Genomic DNA, 20,252 nt, shown 5'->3' with positions numbered 1-20,252 from the left:
TATGCTGGCACGGCAGTGGTCCGATATCGGCAGCGCCGGGTAGAATGGCATGATTATGGCTGCCGGCTTCGGCCCGGCGCTGGACCATCATTGGGCCGATACTTACCGCGGTGCAAACGGATAACGGACCTAGATCGGGCCTGTACCGGCTGCCAGATTTTACGTAATCGGTCCGATATAGTAAAAATCGGAATGCCGATACTGGCCAACATTGGTCCGTACATTCAACGTTTGCTGGGACTACTACTACTACTTCCACTACCACTACTTACCGCTGGTTCTCCTCTGTAGCAAACTCGTAGATCCACCCAAGCTTGGCGCCGCAGTTCTTGCAGGAGACGTCCCTCACCACGTGTCTGGCGGCTAGCATGACGCGATCCTGGACCTCGCTGAAAGTAATGGCAGTAGTCTTATTTCTGACATCAATTCTTCTCCACTTTCCGCTAATGTTTTTTAGTTCCTTTACGCCAAAAAATAGCTCGGTCTTTCTACTTTCCATCACTGCTTTGTGTGTTATTCTACCTCTTGTAGTTTTCCTATAAATGACAAAAGTATAACAACATTTGCCAGGGAGAGAACGATGGGGGACACTGACACCTTATTTTTTTAGCTTGACTTCACGTCCAGTAGAGAGAAAATGGAAGCGGTTCTTTGAGGCGTGTGTGTGGCAAAAGGTGCTTGGGTCTCCGGGACGCTGGCAGCTGGCGTGTTGCCGATAATGCCGAAATAGTTATCAAAAGCGTTCGCTACATTATGAGAATCTGTTCCCGTATCACCATTGAATGTAAGAGACGAAGGAAGTTTGGCTCGCTTTTTACCGAGTAGACTGTTCATAGTGGACCAGGCCTTTTGGAGGCCCCTGCTTGTTAATGTGCTTTTGTACTAATTGGCTTTGGCAGTTCTTATTATCATTGTTATTTTTTTCTATTTGATTTAAAAACATGTTCATATGTAAGGGCCGGGCCACTTGGCAAAAATCTTTTGAAGTTTGCGGCGGTGTTCAAGTGAGTTCTTAACAGCGGCAGTGATGCAAGGCTTGCCCACATGCTCTGCTTCAAGTTTGTCACGGCATTTTTCAAAAAAAGAAATCAGCGTTTGTTTTCGCATTATGTCAGTATAGGCCGAATCTGTATTTTCAGGAAACACTAATATTTATGACAAGAAAACTCCTTGTAAAGTTGAAATGGCCCTTAAAATCGTCTTGTGCTTGGCTGGACGTTTAAATGTCACTGATTATAGATAGAAAAATAAAGAAATAAAAAAATCCGGTATATTTTTGTCCACTATTATTTGCTGCGTTTCCTTTGACATTTAGTGCGTCAGAGTGAATGCGAGGGGACGTGTCGTACTTTGTTCCCGATAGATAGAGAGAGGTGATGAGGACGCCAAATAGTTATCATCGGGCCCTGCCTGAGCTGCTGCCTTGTGGGGCTACAGGGATAAGAAGGCTGCATCCATTAGGTGACTAAGAGAGCAGAAACACTCCTCAGGAAGCTTTGGAAAAGAAGAAATGTAAATTAATTATCGGCGTAAATTACCGCATAGGGCGGCAGAATAGAATGACGGATAAAGTCCTTGAAAGACGATCACTGCCACCTACAGGCAATAAGGAGACATGTGGGCCATGCCAAGGAAGCCCTGAGACAGGGCATCTTGTCCATATTTTTCACTTAGTCTTTTTCCAAAGTCTTCATCAACTCTCTTCTTACTTTCTTTTATTGCTTGTTTTAGTTTCATTTTGCATTCTCTATATTTCTTTTTCCTTTCCCTTTTTACTTGCTCAGCCACATTTCTTTCTTGAGTTTCCTTAAAAAGTATTTGCACCGCAAGAAAATCTTCTGCATCAATCCAGGGTACGTGAATGTCATGGAAAACAGCCAAGTGTTTGTGAGTGTCCATACTGACAAAGCATATAAGGGCTCGCCCTTTATGGAGGTCAGGTCAGGTTAGGTTGTAATGCCAGTATTTGATTAAGTACGGGAAGATAGAAATTAGGGCCGAAAAGTAGTGTTAAGTATTATAAGTATATATATATATATATATATATATATATATATATATATATATATATATATATATATATATATATATATATATATATATATATATATATATATATATATATATATATATATATATATATATATATATATATATATATATATATATATATATATATATATATATATATATATATATATATATATATATATATATATATATATATATATATATATATACACCTCAGAGCTGGGCACAGCCGATCGTCCGATCTTCCGATCTGAAGTTTGCCTCGAGGAAGAAGTTTGCCTCGAGGAAGAAGTTTGCCTCGAGGAAGAAGTTTGTCTCGAGGAAGAAGTTTGCCTCGAGGAAGAAGTTTGCCTCGAGGAAGAAGTTTGACTCGAGGAAGAAGTTTGTCTCGAGGAAGAAGTTTGCCTCGAGGAAGAAGTTTGCCTCGAGGAAGAAGTTTGCCTCGAGGAAGAAGTTTGCCTCGAGGAAGAAGTTTGCCTCGAGGAAGAAGTTTGCCTCGAGGAAGGAGACGGGCGCGTATATCCACTTCCGATGAACATTCTTTTATGTGTAGTGAAGGGAGTGATTTCATACCACTTCCATTGGCATTTCAAGGCTCACCTGTTGGCATAACAGATGCGTTCAAGCTGCCAGAGACACCTGCAGAGTGTGATTATTTCTTGGCCTATTTTGACAATGATTTGGTTGATCTCATTGTGCGGGAAACAAACAGGTATTTCCACCAAACTATAGAAGACAAAACAGAAGAAGAGAGAAAAGCCTGGAAAGATGTAACAAGAGAAGAACTTCTGACTTTCATAGCAATTACACTTCTTATGCCTCACTCCAGAAAAAGTGTGCTTGATGACTATTGGCTGAGGGATGTCCTTTTCATGCCTGTATTCCCAACCTACTTCACCAGGGGCAGGTATCCAAGCATACTGAAAAACATTCATCTTGCTGATCATGCACACCGGAATGAAGCTGATCCTTTGTGGAAAATTCGACCATTGATGAACAACATTCTACAGAAGTTCAAGGTCTTCTTCAATCCCTTCCAAAAGCTGGTGATTGATGAATCATTGATGCTTTTCAAAGGAAGGTTGCATTTCAAGCAATATATTCCATCTAAGCGTCACCGGTTTGGTATAAAAATGTTCATCCTGTGTAATTGTGAAACTGGAATTGCATTAGACGTGTGTATATATTCCACAAGTGACATAGACATTCCCAAAGGTGATCCTCTCGGCGTGTCAGGTGCAGTTGTCAAGCTTCTCATGGAGAAATACCTAGGAAAAGGACATATGTTATATACCGACAACTGCTACACAAGTCATGCACTTGCTAAGTTTTTGATAGATCACGGCACTGGTGCAGTGGGAGCTGTGAAAGAGAACAGAAAAAACATGCCACAGTTTCACCCAAGCAAAAGAGGCGACGTTCAGAAACACAAATGTGATGGAATTCTCGTCATTCGGTGGCACGGCAAGAAGGAAGTCCATCTCCTGTCAACCATTCACAGAGGTGAGATGGAGGATACCGGAAAAACATCATGGAAAACGAGTGAGAAAATTAGAAAGCCGGATGTTGTGAATGACTATAACGAGAATACGAGACTTATCGACAAGAGTGACATGCAGATAACATCTGTAGACTGCCTTACTAAAACAAAGAACTGGACCAGGAAATTGGCCTTCCATCTGACTGACATGTGCATGCTAAATGCTTACAACATGTACACGGTAAAAACAGGAGAAAAATCTTCCCTTCGTGCTTTTAGTAAGCTAGTTGTAACACAACTCCTTGAAAGATTCGGAAAACCTCGCTCCATTGAGTCACGCCCTGGTCGGCGGAGGGATGAGGCAAGGAGGAACATCAGTCGCCTGAAGTTTGCAGAGGCATTTGCGCTCCATATTCCAATCCATGTACCCCCTCCACCGAGGAGAGCTGGGCGAAAGGGGCAGAGAGAGTGCGTATTGTGCAAAGACACCACAATGAGAGAGAGAAAAAGGAAACGAGTCACAACCACGAGCAAGGAATGCAATGTTGGACTGTGCCTCGGCAACTGTTTCCAAGCACACCACACCCTTCTGTCATTCTAGATGAGTAAAACACCTGTAAATATTGTAAATATGGTAATGTAAAGTTTATATGAACATAATCAGTTGCTGAGTCCTCCATCTATACAAGATTTATCAACGCTCTCTACTTTTACAAGGTAATTACAGTAATATTTTATACTCTATGCTTATGTGAAATATTGATAATATGAATGTGATACTATGTGTGTGTGTCTACTAGAAATTATAACTTATGTATATTGTCTGAGCATCTCTCTCTCTCTCTCTCTCTCTCTCTCTCTCTCTCTCTCTCTCTCTCTCTCTCTCTCTCTCTCTCTCTCTCTCTCTCTCTCTCTCTCTCTCTCTCTCTCTCTCTCTCTCTCTCAAGTCACAAGCCAATCATAAAGAATATTTTTTGTTGCCAGTTGTCGCCTGCTATTGTGTATGGTGGCATGACGCATCACCCATTTAGTCGGTCACAAGCCATCAAACAGTAAATATGCAGGCAGAACAGACTAAAGTAGGTGTGTGTGTGTGTGTGTGTGTGTGTGTGTGTGTGTGTGTGTGTGTGTGTGTGTGTGTGTGTGTGTGTGCGCGCGCTCGTGTATGGGCGTGTATGTGACATGTACGTGTGTGTGTGTGTGTGTGTGTGTGTGTGTGTGTGTGTGTGTGTGTGTGTGTGTGTGTGATGGGCCAACATTATATACTCTAAGAAATTGATTATATCAGGACACGACTTTGACCCAGGCCATGCACAAAATATTATTGGTAAGTTTACTGGTTTGTTTTTACAACAGTTTCATGCTCCATTCAATATAATTATATTCCACCAGTCTGAGAGTGAGCTCCTGCCACCGCCAGCCGCACCACCACCGAGGGCTGCCAAGCGACCCTTGCCGCCAGCATTGCAACACCAGAGCTCCCAGTGACACCACGCCCTCGCCTTCAGAGAACATTTGCATTTATGGCAAGATTGTTTTGTGGTCTTAGTAGATTATTTTACAACACACACACACACACACACACACACACACACACACACACACACACACACACACACACACACACACACACACACACACACACACACACACATACATACATACATGTCACATACACGAGCGCGCACTCTCTCTCTCTCTCTCTCTCTCTCTCTCTCTCTCTCTCTCTCTCTCTCTCTCTCTCTCTCTCTCTCTCTCTCTCTCTCTCTCTCTCTCTCTCTCTCTCTCTCTCTCTCTCTCTCTCTCTCTCTCTCTCTCTCACCATAGGGTTCCAGTAAAGTGTCGGTGGGGACTTCCCCTCCTGACTGGAAAAGAGTGAGGTCCCTCTACAAGACCTTGACGTGTATCATCCCTTCCCTTCCCTTCCTCACGGCCCCAGAGACGTCGCAACCTTCAATGGTTAGTAGAGAGAGATGCTAGTTTTAGATGGAGTAAGGTTTTCTTGATTCTATGGTCTGAGTGAATACAACTTTATTTTTATAAATCAATTTCTTTATCGATTTCTCCATCAAAAATGTAGAACAGACCTTCAAACCATATGTATCCACAATATTATTCTGAGCATCATAATTCTGTGTTTTATCATTATTATTATTATTATTATTATTATTATTATTATTATTATTATTATTATTATTAGTATTAGTATTAGTAGTAGTAGTAGTAGTAGTATCATTATTGTTATTATTATTATTATTGTAATATTTATTCTTTGGGCTACCCTACGTCGCTAGGAAACCTCTCTATGTATGTAATTATTATTATTATTATTGTTATTATTATTATTGTTTTTATTATTATTATTATTATTATTATTATTATTATTATTATTATTATTATTATTATTATTATTATTATCATTATTGTTATTATTATTATTATTATTATTATTATTATTATTATTATTATTATTATTATTATTATTATTATATTATTTATTCTTTGGGCTACCCTACTTCGCTAGGAAACCTCTGTATGTAAGTAATTATTATTATTATTATTGCTATTATTGTAATTTTATTATTATCATAATTATTATTATTTGCTGCTGAATATTCCAACCTAACATTCTCTCTCTCTCTCTCTCTCTCTCTCTCTCTCTCTCTCTCTCTCTCTCTCTCTCTCTCTCTCTCTCTCTCTCTCTCTCTCTCTCTCTCTCTCTCTCTCTGACACACCTTGGCGCCATTGTTTACACAGACACTTAGTTGGAGCTCCTCGTATTTTGCAAAACTTCCAGAGACTCAGGGCTTCTACCGCACCAGGACTAGCACTGCAAGTTGCCTAAGGTTGCCGTTTACTAGCTAGGGCTACTTGGTAGCACAGTGCTTTTGGACTCTGTCGTTTTTTGCTATGCAAAATCAAGCTACTGAGTCCAAGGCCCCCTCCTGGCCGGGATTCCCGCCATTGCGCATGCGCAGTGGAGCTAGTGTGACGTCACTACCAGCGTCAGCACAACGTCACAGCGGCTAGTTTGCTCAAACATGGACTCGTCGACCTTCAAGCTGCTGTTGGAGGCCCAGGAGCGAGCGTACAAGTCTGCACTAGATGTGGTCGTCAGGCAGCTAAACGACCAAGTTACCAAGTTGGATAAGAAAGTGGCAGAACTAACAACTAGCCTGGAATTTACTCAGAGGGAAGTCGACGACCTTAAATCTAATGCCAAAGAACACGAAAAGGAGAAAAAGGAAGACAAAAGCAAAATAGACACACTTAACCAGCAACTTCAATCATCTCATCTTAAAATTAAAGAACTAGAAGAAAAAGTCACTTATCAAGAAGACTACAGCCGCAGGAAGAACTTGAGAATTAGTGGACTGGAGGAGAGAGGAGATGAAACCTGGGAGCAAACTGCAGCGGCTGTGACATCTCTCCTGGAATCAAAACTGCAGATACCAGGAATTATATTGGAGCGCGCACAGGGTTGGTCAACGCCGAGATGCCAGGCCCCGCCCCGTTGTGGCGCGCTTCGCTCGTTATGTGGATCGAGACGCAGCAATCAGACGAGGAAGACACCTGAAGGGTACTAACATATACCTGAATGAAGATTTGTCTGCAGCTTCTCTAGCAATCAAGAATGCTCAGATGCCCTTGCTCAAGCAGGCAAGGGCTGAAGGAAAAAGCTATCTTCCGACACACCAAACTGATCATTCGGGACAAGACGTTTGGAAGTGCTACTGGACTGGACGTGCGGGCCGGGCGCGCGGCTGAAGCTGGAGGCTGGGGCTTGCGTGGCGGCCAGGTGCCAGTGACTGCCGTTGCTGGTGCTGGTGATGCTGCTGATGGTGCTGACGCTGCTGCTGGTGCTGTTGGTGCTGCTGGCGCTCCTGATGGTGCTGGTGATGCTGATGGTGATGGTGGTGTCGTCCGTGTCGAGGCGGCTGGGGCGTGGGGTGGTGTGGACAACACTCGCTCTCCCCTCCCCGTGCACCGACCTGGTGGCTCGCGGCTGTCCTCGGCCCCACCTGCTTCGTCCCCCCAACGCAAGGAAATCAAGAAAATCCTGCGAAGCGGCACCAAGAAATAGATTCACAACGTTAAGTAATTTAGTACATAATAACTCACAATTCCAATTCCAATCAATGATTCTACTACTACTACTACTACATCTACTACTACTACTACTACTACTACTACTACTAACTACTATTACTACTACTATCTGCTACTACTACTACTACTACTACTACTACTACTACTGCTACTACTGCTATTACGTCTACCACCACCACTACTACTACTACTACTACTACTACTACTACTATTTTTATTGTTACAACAACATATAATACTACTACTACTACTACTACTACTACTACTACTACTACTACTACTACTACTACTACTACTACTACTACTTCTATACCTCTTCTCCTGCTACTACTACAGCAACTACAACTATTACCACTATTACTACTACTACTATTTCTACTACTACTACTACTACTACTACTACTACTATCACTATAAATCGCTTCAATATACCACCACTACTACTACTACTACTACTACTACTGCTACTACTACTACTACTACTACTACTGCTACTACTACTACTACTACTACTACTACTACTACTACTACTAGTTCTACTACTACTACTACTACTACTACTACTACTACTACTTACTACTAACGATAATATGCCTCCACCAATAGATTATATTTTCCTTTTGCCTCTATTAACAATGAAGATTTGTTGCATTGTTTTAATGTCAATAATACACAAAATCAAGACCTACATGCTTTCCATCCACTTAGTGTAGAAGATAGAAATTATAATAACGATCTTGATGTAACTCAGTTTTATTTAAGAGCAAGAAATTTAAATTTTTCTAAATCTGAATATATTTATCTGGATTGCTTTCCTTTTTCTACTAATAATAGTGAATTATATTTATTAACACTGAATATTAGATCCATCTCATCGAATTTCCAATACTTTGTAGACACTGTCCTTTCGTGCCAAACTAAATTTGATGTCATAGGATTAACAGAAACCCGCTTAGATGTAGATATTTCTCCACTGTACAGACTACCGGAATATGAAATGTTCACTAATAACAGAAACAGGTTTGGTGGGGGAGTGGCCATTTATATATCTAGTAAGTACAAATCTTCTGTGATCAATGAATTTTCTAAATTGGAACCTTTTATGGAATGTTTGGGAATCGAAGCAATATGTAATGCTAATACCTATTTATTTCTTTGTATTTACAGACCACCTCAAAGCAGTATAAATAATTTTCACAATTCACTTAATGAAATCTTATCCCTAATTAAAGATAAAAATTACAAGGAGGTTTTTGTGTTTGGAGACTTAAACATAGATTTGTTACAATGTAATAATGGCAATGTGCAGGATTTAATTAATATAATGTACAGCTATTCTTTACTTCCTCTAATTACCTTGCCTACTCGAGTAACTTCAACTTCATCCACGTTAATTGATCATGTTTGGTCATCTCAGATTGAAAGTAATACTGCCAATTATATATTAAAGACAGATATCAGTGACCACTACCCAGTAATCTCTGTATTTAAATGTCATAAATATCGTCATCCTTCTCCCACTTACGTAACTAAAAGAATATTTAATCAGGACTCCCTTGAAAAATTTAGTAATAGTCTCTCACAAACTAATTGGAGTGACACATTAAATTGTATATGTGCTAATGAGGCCTACAACTTATTTTACAGTAAATTTAAAACATGTTTTGATAAGTGTTTTCCGGAAAGAAAAATTAAATTTAGTTTTAAAAAGGAACGTAGTCCACACATTACTCTAGCTCTTAAGAATAGTATTAGAGAAAAACATCGACTTGAAAAACTAGCTCATAAATGGCCTTTAACGTTTAAGGAGCCTTATAGAATATATAGAAATAAATTAACGTCACTTTTAAAATTAGCCAAGAAGAAGTATAACCAAGAGCAGTTACTTAATAGCCAAGGTAATCCAAAACAACACTGGAGATCCATTAATACTATTCTTGGTAGATGCACAGGTGCTAAACATACAGTTATTGAATTAAAGCCACATTGTACTGACATTTCTGAAACATTTAATGACCATTTTTTGAAGGCGGGGGGGCTAGATCATGATATAGTAGGGGATGAATATATGACATATTTACACAACTCACCTAATTACTCGGTATACTTATCACCAGCTACACAGATAGAAATTGAAAACTTTCTTAAGACATTAAAAGGTACATCATCTGGTTTTGATGAAATTTCTCCCTTGGTCGTAAGACAAACTGCCAACATAATTTCCTTGCCATTAACACACATAGTTAACCTCACATTAAGGAAAGGAGTTTTCCGGACGAACTTAAGAAAGCTAAAATTATTCCATTATTTAAGTCAGATAATAGAGATGATGTCAATAACTACAGACCTATATCAGTTCTTCCTGTGTTCAGTAAAGTCTTTGAAAAAGTGATATGCACTCGTCTTGTAAATTTCATTGAGAAAAATAATTTATTTTCGAATTGTCAGCATGGTTTTAGACCAGGTCGCTCTACTGAGTCAGCCATATTTCAGTTTACCAATAATGTGTATAAATATCTGGAAAAGAAACATTATTTAGTTGGAATTTTTAGATCTTTCTAAGGCTTTTGATTCGCTATGTCATAAAATTCTTTTAAGTAAACTTAGTAATTTTGGGATTCGGGGAGTTCCTTTAGAATTATTCAAAAATTATTTAACAAATCGATTTCAAGCTGTTTACTGTAATTCTAAATATTCTTCTTTAAAGCCTATCAAAATGGGTGTACCGCAAGGATCTCTCCTAGGACCTATACTTTCTCATCTATATTAATGATATTGTCAATGCCAGTAATAAATTTAAGTATACCATTTATGCTGACGACACTAATTTACTATTAGATGATAAAAATATAAATAGTTTATATAAACATTAATAATGAGCTCAATTCAATTAATATGTGGCTTAAACATAATAAGTTAAGGTTAAATATCACTAAAACAAAATACATTATCTTTCAAAACCGATCAGTCACTACTAACATGCCACCTATAACACTTGAAGGAAAAGTACTTGAACGAGTTTCTTATACTAAGTTTTTGGGCGTTGTCATAGATCAAAATATCAATTGGAAATACCAAATTAATTCTGTTGCAAATAAACTATCTAGGATATGTGGCATACTGTATCGAATAAGAAATAGCCTTACACAAAAAGCACTTATCAGTATTAATTATACACTTTGTTACCCGCATCTCATTTATTGTGTATCTGTGTGGGCGTGTACGTGGCCTTCCTTTCTTAAAAATCTTCAGGTTTCTCAAAATAAGATATTTAGGTGTATGTTTTACATGAACAAGTTTGATTCCACACATAACGTATTTTCCACACATAGATTTCTTAATTTTAAAAACATTCATTGTTATTTTCTACTATTATTTATTTATAAAAACCTCGCACTGATGCATGGAACTCATCCTTTTCAAGTTATTAATACAGTGCATAATACGCGCAGGAACAATATAAATCTTATCTCTCCACAGTTCAGGACAGTTCTTTTCAGAAATAGTATTTTATGCTCAGGACCTCAAGTTTGGAATTCTTTGCCGGTAGAAATAAAAAAATCTCCTTAATAGTAATAATTTCTCTCTATTTAAAAGTCAGTAAAACACACTTATTTGCAATCCAAAACAATCACAGTTAAAATTATAATTTATTCCTGAAACATTAAAACTAATTTAAATTATTAAATCTAATCAGTGAATTTCATAGTACTATTGTCCATATTATTTTTATTATTTTTATTATTATTATTATTATTATTATTATTATTATTGTTATTATTATTATTATTATTATTATTATTATTGTTATTATTATTATTATTATTGTTGATGCTGTTGTAGTTGTTATTATAGTTAACATTTTAGATATAACTATTATAACTACATCTGTTATTATAGTTAATGTTGTTATTTCTTGTATATTTGTATTTAGTTTTATGGTTGGTAGATATGTTCAACCTTTAGAAATATAATTATAGTACAATGAAATAAATATACAGTCTGTCAGGAAGCTTCGGCTTGACAGGCTAGATTCGTTGCCAGAATTATATATATATATATATATATATATATATATATATATATATATATATATATATATATATATATATATATATATATATATATATATATATATATATATATATATATATGTATATATCAATGTGTGTATATTATTACATTACTTACACACACACACACACACACACACACACACACACACACACACACACACACACACACACACACACACACACACACACACACACACACACACACACACACACCACATTTACAAATATAATTTCGTAGAGAATCCTCTCTTTTCTATCACTTCTTCCAGCCTCCTTGGCATAGACATTACTAGATTATTACATACATCTTCTGACCGTAAATCATCCCATATGTCTTTTGCATGAGCAATAAGGTTTTCTTTTTTTCTGGGCACATTGCAGTCCCATTTTTACCATTTTGCTTAAGATTTTCAATGGGCATCAAATCTGGAGACTTTGATGGCCAGGGAAGTCTTACAACATCCGGGTGTTCCCTGAACCATTCCTTTACGGCCTGGGAATTGTGGGTTGGAGCATTATCCATCGCAATGAAAATTGGTTGCGGTGGTGGTATCAGCATTGCTCTTACAGTTGGCAGCATAATTGTGTCCAATATCTCCACATATTGAAGTGAAGTCAGGCGCTCCTCAATTTCAGCTAGCTCCCCAGGTCCGCTTGCTGACATCCACCCAGAGTCCGACCGTTATCCTGCCACTCCTTCTCGAATAGTTGATGTTATGAGTTTCATACCTGAAATTAGAATTAAGAAATATAAGTATTTTCTGTTTAAATAATTGAAGCCTTAATGAATATATGTTTATTATCCGAGAGAGAGAGAGAGAGAGAGAGAGAGAGAGAGAGAGAGAGAGAGAGAGAGAGAGAGAGAGAGAGAGAGAGAGAGAGAGAGAGAGAGAGAGAGAGAGAGAGAGAGAGAGAGAGAGAGAGAGAGAGAGAGAGAGAGAGAGAGAGAGAGAGAGAGAGAGAGAGAGAGAGAGAGAGAGAGAGAGAGAGAGAGAGAGAGAGATTGTGTGCTACTTTATTTTAAAGCCATAAAAACATTTTATATTTTCAGCTTTTTGGCATATAAAAGTTTTAGATGTCAATATTCACTGCATATGCATATATATTATTGCTTAGAATATTATAGTACCGTCAACAAATATAAAGTCACCATTATTTTCTGTAACAATAGAATTAACTGTTCAAGAAACCAGCATGGACTCGTTGTAAAACATAATGTCATAAATACTCAAAGATCGTGGCACTCTTTTGACAAATAGCTCAAGAAGGTAAACGAAAAAGTCTTATTAGGGGCAATGCGTGGCATCAGAACTGATATTAATAGCCTACTAAAGAACCCGATAATAAATCCTCGGGCGGCAACAACAACTGAGCTGGCGATGTGTGTGTGTGTGTGTGTGTGTGTGTGTGTACTACCAACTGCTACCCACAGCCAGAGGGGATGGGAGAGCTAGCAAGAGAGTCTTGGGGAGGAGGTGGACAGTTTCGAGAGTCAGAAAAAAGGGAAAACAATCTGTGAATATTTAATGAAGTATTAAGGTCTGCTAATTTTATAAAAGTGCTTACAGTAAAGTAACAGATATGAATGTAAAGTTGATGAAATGGACTATGTCACTAATGCCTTTGAAAATTACTGTAATTAATTACTTTTTTAAATACAGCCATTTGCTTCTTCTCTGCGACTTTATAGTGGTGGCTTTATACCAGTTCACGGTTGAATTTATTTCTTATTCTCACCTTGTTTTGTCGAGACGCCAGCAGTGTAGTCTCCCGTGGTCGTCAGAGGCAAACGTTTTCTCGTCGCAGAAGACGACCTGTTCCCAAATGGTTGCCTCGACCGGGAGATCTTCAAGCGAAGCCCAGGCGCTCCTCCCTGTTGGTGTCGGTGAGGAAGGGCTTGGTGGCTGGCGTCCGGTGGTGCAGGCCAGCTTCATGGAGTCTCTTCCTCACCGTGGTGATCCCTACGTTAATGCCCGTGGTGACCTTGATCTTCACAGCTGTGGTGAGGGGATTGTCTCTTGCTTGACTGATGATGCGCTCGTCTTCCTCCTAGGTGGTGTGGCGTGGACCTCCAGGTCTTCTTCTATTTTCAAGGCTGTTTGTCTCCGCATGCCTTTTCTTCCATCGTTGAATTGTGCAGCGATTGACATTAAGTATTCTGGCAATGTCCTTTGTCTTCATATTAGCATTAGCTGGATTAATAATGGTTTGTCGCTGATCGACAGAAGTCTCTCTCCTGCGTTGACACGCCATGGTGCAGTATGCATTATGTGTTGTTGTGTGCATTCCGCCGCCAGACTTGTCAAGCGAGTGCTTGTGAGCGCATGTTATACCATTATAATTTTAAATTTAAAGTGATCACGAGTAATATACTGATTTTTTTTACATTCTCAAATGAACGCAATCTAATATGACCGCTGGAATATATTTATTATTTTCTTAAAATGTAATTACAACTTAGGTCTGCTGTTGACTAATATCCATGTGAACGATGCTTCCGCTCTCAAAATGTTTCGACCGTTCCTCACAAACACAACACGATTTAATGGTTGTTTCTGATTGTTTCTCGTTTATTACTTATATTTAATTAATTGTAAGTAATAATGAGGAGAAATATTGACGCCTGAGGCAACAAAACAAAAAAATATCGGAAGAATTTCAAGCTACTTCCTGAACGAAAATCAACGGACGGTGCCGCCTCATTCCCTGACGCAACTGTACATCCTCAGGTCGTCCCACCGAGCTGAAGCAAAATGCCAGAAGCATCGCCTCCTCGGTGGGTTCATCACCATTTTGAATATAATTTTGTGAAAAGGTGTGTGTGGTGTGTGAATGTAGTGTGGTGTAGAAAGAGAGAGGAACTGTCTTTAGAGAGCGTGCTGAACTGCTCTCTGGTGTTGATGAACCAAAAGGGAAACGGTTAGTGAGGACATGGGAAGGGATTTTGAAGGGCTTCAGCACCCTCCTTGCTTCCCATATATCCTTACCGGGAGTAGCTCACGCCCGTTCGGTAGGTGTCTTCCTATCAACTCATATATATATATAGATATATATATATATATATATATATATATATATATATATATATATATATATATATATATATATATATATATATATATATATATATATATATATATATATATATATATATATATATATATATATATATATATATATATATATATATATTTATATATATATATATATTTATATATATATATATATATATATATATATATATATATATATATATATATATATATATATATATATATATATATATTATTTTTATTTATTATTTTTTTTTTTTTTTACGTCGTGGCCTATTACCCTGGTAGGCTTCTTCCCGGTGGGGCCTGATGGTAGCCCCAAGGCTTCTTCCCGGTGGGGCCTGATGGTAGCCCCAAGGCTTCTTCCCGGTGGGGCCTGATGGTCGGCCCAGCTCGTTCTGGCGCAGGCGAGTGTTTATAGTGGCGCCATCTTGTATTGGCTCATGCTGCCCTCCCGGAGCTCATCTTTAATCCTTGAATCTAGAGTTTGGTTTGATAGAAGGTCTTCTGGACAGCATGTGGGTAGTTTTAAGCCACTCGGCGGAGGCTAAGAAATCCCAGCTCTGAGGCACCGGTCGGGGATTGAACTCGCGTCCTCCTAAACGCGGGGCCGTCTTGCTATACGTTCAGCTACCGCCTACCTTATATATATATACATATATATATATATATATATATATATATATATATATATATATATATATATGTATATATATATATATATATATGTATATATATATATATATATATATATATATATATATATTTAGGTAAAAAAACAGCTCAGGGGAAAAAGATAACAATAATATAAAAAAACGTAGATCACTGCTCCTATAAAGAGTCAAGAGAAGTGGTCAGAAGAGAGGTCAATTTCGGTCGAGGTGTCCTGGTACTCTCCTCTTGAAGGAGTTCAAGTCGTAGGCAGAAGGAAATACAGATGAAGGAAGATTGTTCCAGAGTTTACCCGCTTGTGGGATGAAAGAGTGAAGATGCTGGTTAACTCCTCAATGAGGGATTTGGACAGTAATGGAATGAGCTTGAGTCATGTGGTGTGGGGCCGCGAGGGGGCAACACAGCGGTGGAATTTAAGAGGTAGAAGACTTGATGAGAGGAAGAGCCTCTTGACTCTAGTCTGCACAAAAGAGGTGTAGTCTATGTGTGTAGCCCCCGACACGTGAGATGCATACTCCATACGAGGACGGACAGGACCCCTGTATATTTTTTTTTTTTTTTTTTTTTACAGCAAAGAAGACAGCTCAAGGGCACAAAAAAGTAAACATTAATAAAAAAAAAGCCCGCTACTCGCTGCTCCTAAAAAGAATCCAAAGAGGTGGCCGAAAGATAGGTCAGTTTCGGGAGGAGAGGTGTCCTGATACCCTCCTCTTGAAAGAGTTCAAGTCGTAGGCAGGAGGAAATACAGATGAAGGAAGATTGTTCCAGAGTTTACCAGCGTGAGGGATGAAAGAGTGAAGATGCTGGTTAACTCTTGCATAAGGGGTTTGGACAGTATAGGGATGAGCATGAGTAGAAAATCGAGTGCAGCGGGGCCGCGGGAGGGGGGCATGCAGTTAGCAAGTTCAGAAGAGCAGTCAGCGTGGAAATATCGATAGAAGATAGAAAGAGAGGCAACATTGCGGCGGAATTTAAGAGGTAGAAGACTATCAGTATGAGGAGGAGAGCTGATGAGACGAAGAGCCTTTGCCTCCACTCTGTCCAGAAGAGCTGTGTGGTGGGCCCCCACACATGAGATGCATACTCCATACGAGGGGCGGACAAGGCCCTGTATATTGACAGCAACTGTGCAGTTGAGAAGAAATTGCGGATACTGTACAGAACGCCCAGTCTCGAGGATTCTGATTTTGTAAGATATGTGATATGAAGTTTCCAGATGAGATTTTGAGTTAAGGATAGACCGAGGATGTTTTAGTGTTGAGGAAGGTGATAGCTGGGTGTTGTCAAGAATGAGGGATAGTTGTTTGGAAGATTGTGTCGAGTGGATAGGTGGAGAAACTGTTTTTGAGGCGTTGAAGGACAATAGGTTCTTCTTGCCCCAATCGGAAATAATAGTAAGGACTGAGGCTATGCGTTCTGCAGCCTCCAGCCTTGAGTCGTTAAGTTCCTGAAGGGTGGGTCTTCTATTAAAAAAAGTTGAGTAATGCATAGTGGAATCATCGGCGTAGGAATGGATAGGAGTGTTCGTTTTGGAAAGAAGATCATCAATGAACAACAGAAAAAGAGTTGGAGATAGGACAGAACCCTAGGGACACCACTGTTAATAGATTTAGGGGAAGAACAGTGACAGTCTACCACGGCAGAAATAGAACGGTCAGAAAGGAAACTGGAGATAAAGGTACAGAGAGAAGAATAGAAACCTTAAGAGGGCAGTTTGGTAAGCAAAGATTTGTGCCAGACCTTATCAACAGCTTTAGATATGTCCAGCGCAATAGCATGGTTTCACCGAAACAGCTAAGAGAGAATTGACCAAGAGTCAGTTAAGAAGGCTAGATCACCAGTAGAACGCCCCTTGCGGAACCCATACTGGCGATCAGATAGAAAGTCAGAAGTGGAAAGGCTCTTTTGAATCTTCCGGTTAAGGATTGATTCAAAAGCTTTAGATAGACAAGAAAGTAAAGCTATAGGACGGTAGTTTGAGGGATTGGAGCGGTCACCCTTCTTAGGCACAGGCTGTATGTAGGCATACTTCCAGCAAGAAGGAGAGGTAGATGTTGACAGGCAGAGGCGAAAGAGTTTGACCTGGCAAGGTGACAGCACGGAGGCACAGTTTTTAAGGACAATAGGAGGCACTTCATACTCCATAAGCCTTCTGAGGATTGAGGCCAGAGAGGGCATAAAAAACATCATTTTGAAGAATCTTTATAACAGGCATAAAGGAATCAGAGGGGGGATGAGTAGGAGGAGTATGTCCAGAATCGTCCAGATTGGAGTTTTTAGAAAAAGTTTGAGAGAAGAGTTTAGCCTGAGAGATAGATGAGACAGCAGTGTTGCCGTCAGGACTGAGGAGTGGAGGGAAAGATGAAGAAGTGAAGTTGGAGGAGATGTTTTTGGCTAGATGCCAGAAGTCACGGGAAGAGTTAGAGAAAGCAAGGTTTTGGCATTTTCTATTAGTGAAAGAATTTTTGGTTAGTCGGAGAATAGATTTGGCACGATTTCGGGCAGAAATGTAAAGTTCATAATTAGCATTAGTTTGAAGTCTCTGGTACCTTTTGTGAACTACCTCTCTATCATTGACAGCACGAGAACAAGCGTGATTACACCAAGGCTTTTTAGCGTGAGGAGTAGAGAAAGAACGAGGAATGTATGCCTCCATTCCAGAGACAATCACCTCTGTGATGCGCTGAGCACACACAGAGGGGTCTCTATCCTGGAAGCAATAATCATTCCACGGGAAATCGGAAAAGTACATCCTCAGGTCGTCCCACCGAGCTGAAGCAAAATGCCAGAAGCATCGCCTCTTCGGTGGGTCCAGAGGGTGTACAGGAGCGATAGGACAGGATGCAGAAATAAGATTGTGATCGGAGGAGCCCAACGGAGAGAACAGTTTGACAGAATAAGCAGAAGGGTTTGAGGTAAGGAAGAGGTCTAGAATGTTGGGCCGATCTCCAAGACGGTCAGGAATACGTATAGGGTGCTGGACCAGCTGCTCTAGGTCGTTGAGGATAGCAAAGTTGTAGGCTTGTTCACCAGGATGGTCAGTGAAAGAGGATGAAAGCCAAAGCTGGTGTTGAACATTGAAATCTCCTAGGATGGATATTTCAGCGAAGGGAGAGTGGGTCAAGATGTGCTCCACTGTAGAATTCAAATAGTCAAAGAATTTTACATAGTTGGTAGAGTTAGGTGAGAGATAAACAGCACAGATGTATTTAGTAATAGAATGAATAGGAACTGTGCGGGGGAAAAGAACTGGCGGGTGGAGAGGTGTCTTGATACACTCTTCTTGAAAGAGGTCAAGTCATAGGCAGGAGGAAATACAGACGAAGGAAGAATGTTCCAGAGTTTACCACTGAAGGGGATGAAAGAATGGAAATGCTGGTTAACTCTTGCATAAGGGGTTTGGACAGTATAGGGATGAGCTTGAGTAGAAAGTCGTGTGCAGCGGGGCCGCGGGAGGGGGTGAGGCATGCAGTTAGCAATTTCAGAAGAGCAGTCAGCATGAAAATATCGATAGAAGATAGTAAGAGATGCAACATGGCGGCAAAATTTAAGAGGTAAAAGGCTGTCAGTAAGAGGAGGAAAGTTGATGGGACGAAGAACCATATACTCCACTCTGTCCAGAAGAGCTGTGTGAGTGCCCCCCCCCCCCGCCCCCCCACACACACATACACACACACGTGAGATCCATACTCCATACCTTTATCTCCAGTTTCCTTTCTGACCGTTCTATTTCCCGTGGTAGACGGTCACTGTTCTTCTCCTAAATCTATTAACAGTGGTGTCCCACAGGGTTCTGTCCTATCTCCCACTCTTTTTCTGTTGTTCATTGATGATCTTCTTTCCAAAACGAACTGTCCTATCCATTCCTACATGATGATTCCACTCTGCATTATTCAACTTCTTTTAATAGAAGCCATCCTTCAGGAACTTAACGACTCAAGGCTGGAGACTGCAGAACGCTTAGCCTCAGACCTTACTATTATTTCCGATTGGGGCAAGAAGAACCTGGTGTCCTTCAACGCCTCAAAAACACAGTTTCTCCACCTATCCACTCGACACAATCTTCCAAACAACTATCCCCTATTCTTTGACAACACCCAGCTATCACCTTCCTCAACACTAAACATTCTCGGTCTATCCTTAACTCAAAATCTCAACTGGAAACTTCATATCTCATCTCTTACTAAATCAGCTTCCTCGAGGCTGGGCGTTTTGTACCGTCTCCGCCAGTTCTTCTCCCCTGCACAGTTGCTGTCCATATACAGGGGCCTGGTCCGCCCTCGTATGGAGTATGCATCTCATGTGTGGGGGGGGGCGCCACTCACACAGCTCTTCTGGACAGAGTGGGCAAAAGGCTCTTCGCCTTATCAACGCTTCTCCTCTTACTGACAGTCTTCTACCTCTTAAACTCCGCCACCATGTTGCCTCCCTTTCTATCTACTATCGATATTTTCACGCTGACTGCTCTTCTGAACTTGCGTACTACATGCCTCCCCCCCTAACGCAGCCCCGCTGCACACGACTTTCTACTCAAGGTCATCCCTACTGTCCAAACCCCTTATGCAAGAGCTAACCAGCACCTTCACTCTTTCATCCCTCACGCTGGTAAACTCTGGAACAAACTTCCTTCATCTGTATTTCCTCCTGCCTGCAACTTGATCTCTTTCAAGAGGAGAGTATCAGGACACCTCTCTCAAACTGACCTATCTTTCGGCCACCTCTTTGGATTCTTTTTAGGAGCAGTGAGTAGCGGGCTTTTTTATTTATTAATGTTTGCTTTTTGTGTGCCCTTGAACTGTCTCCTTTGCTGTAAAAAAAAAAAAAAAAAAA

Source organism: Eriocheir sinensis, unplaced genomic scaffold (genome assembly GCF_024679095.1).
Source record: "Eriocheir sinensis breed Jianghai 21 unplaced genomic scaffold, ASM2467909v1 Scaffold3, whole genome shotgun sequence".
NCBI lineage: Eukaryota > Metazoa > Arthropoda > Malacostraca > Decapoda > Varunidae > Eriocheir > Eriocheir sinensis.
This window is presented reverse-complemented; position numbering follows the sequence as displayed.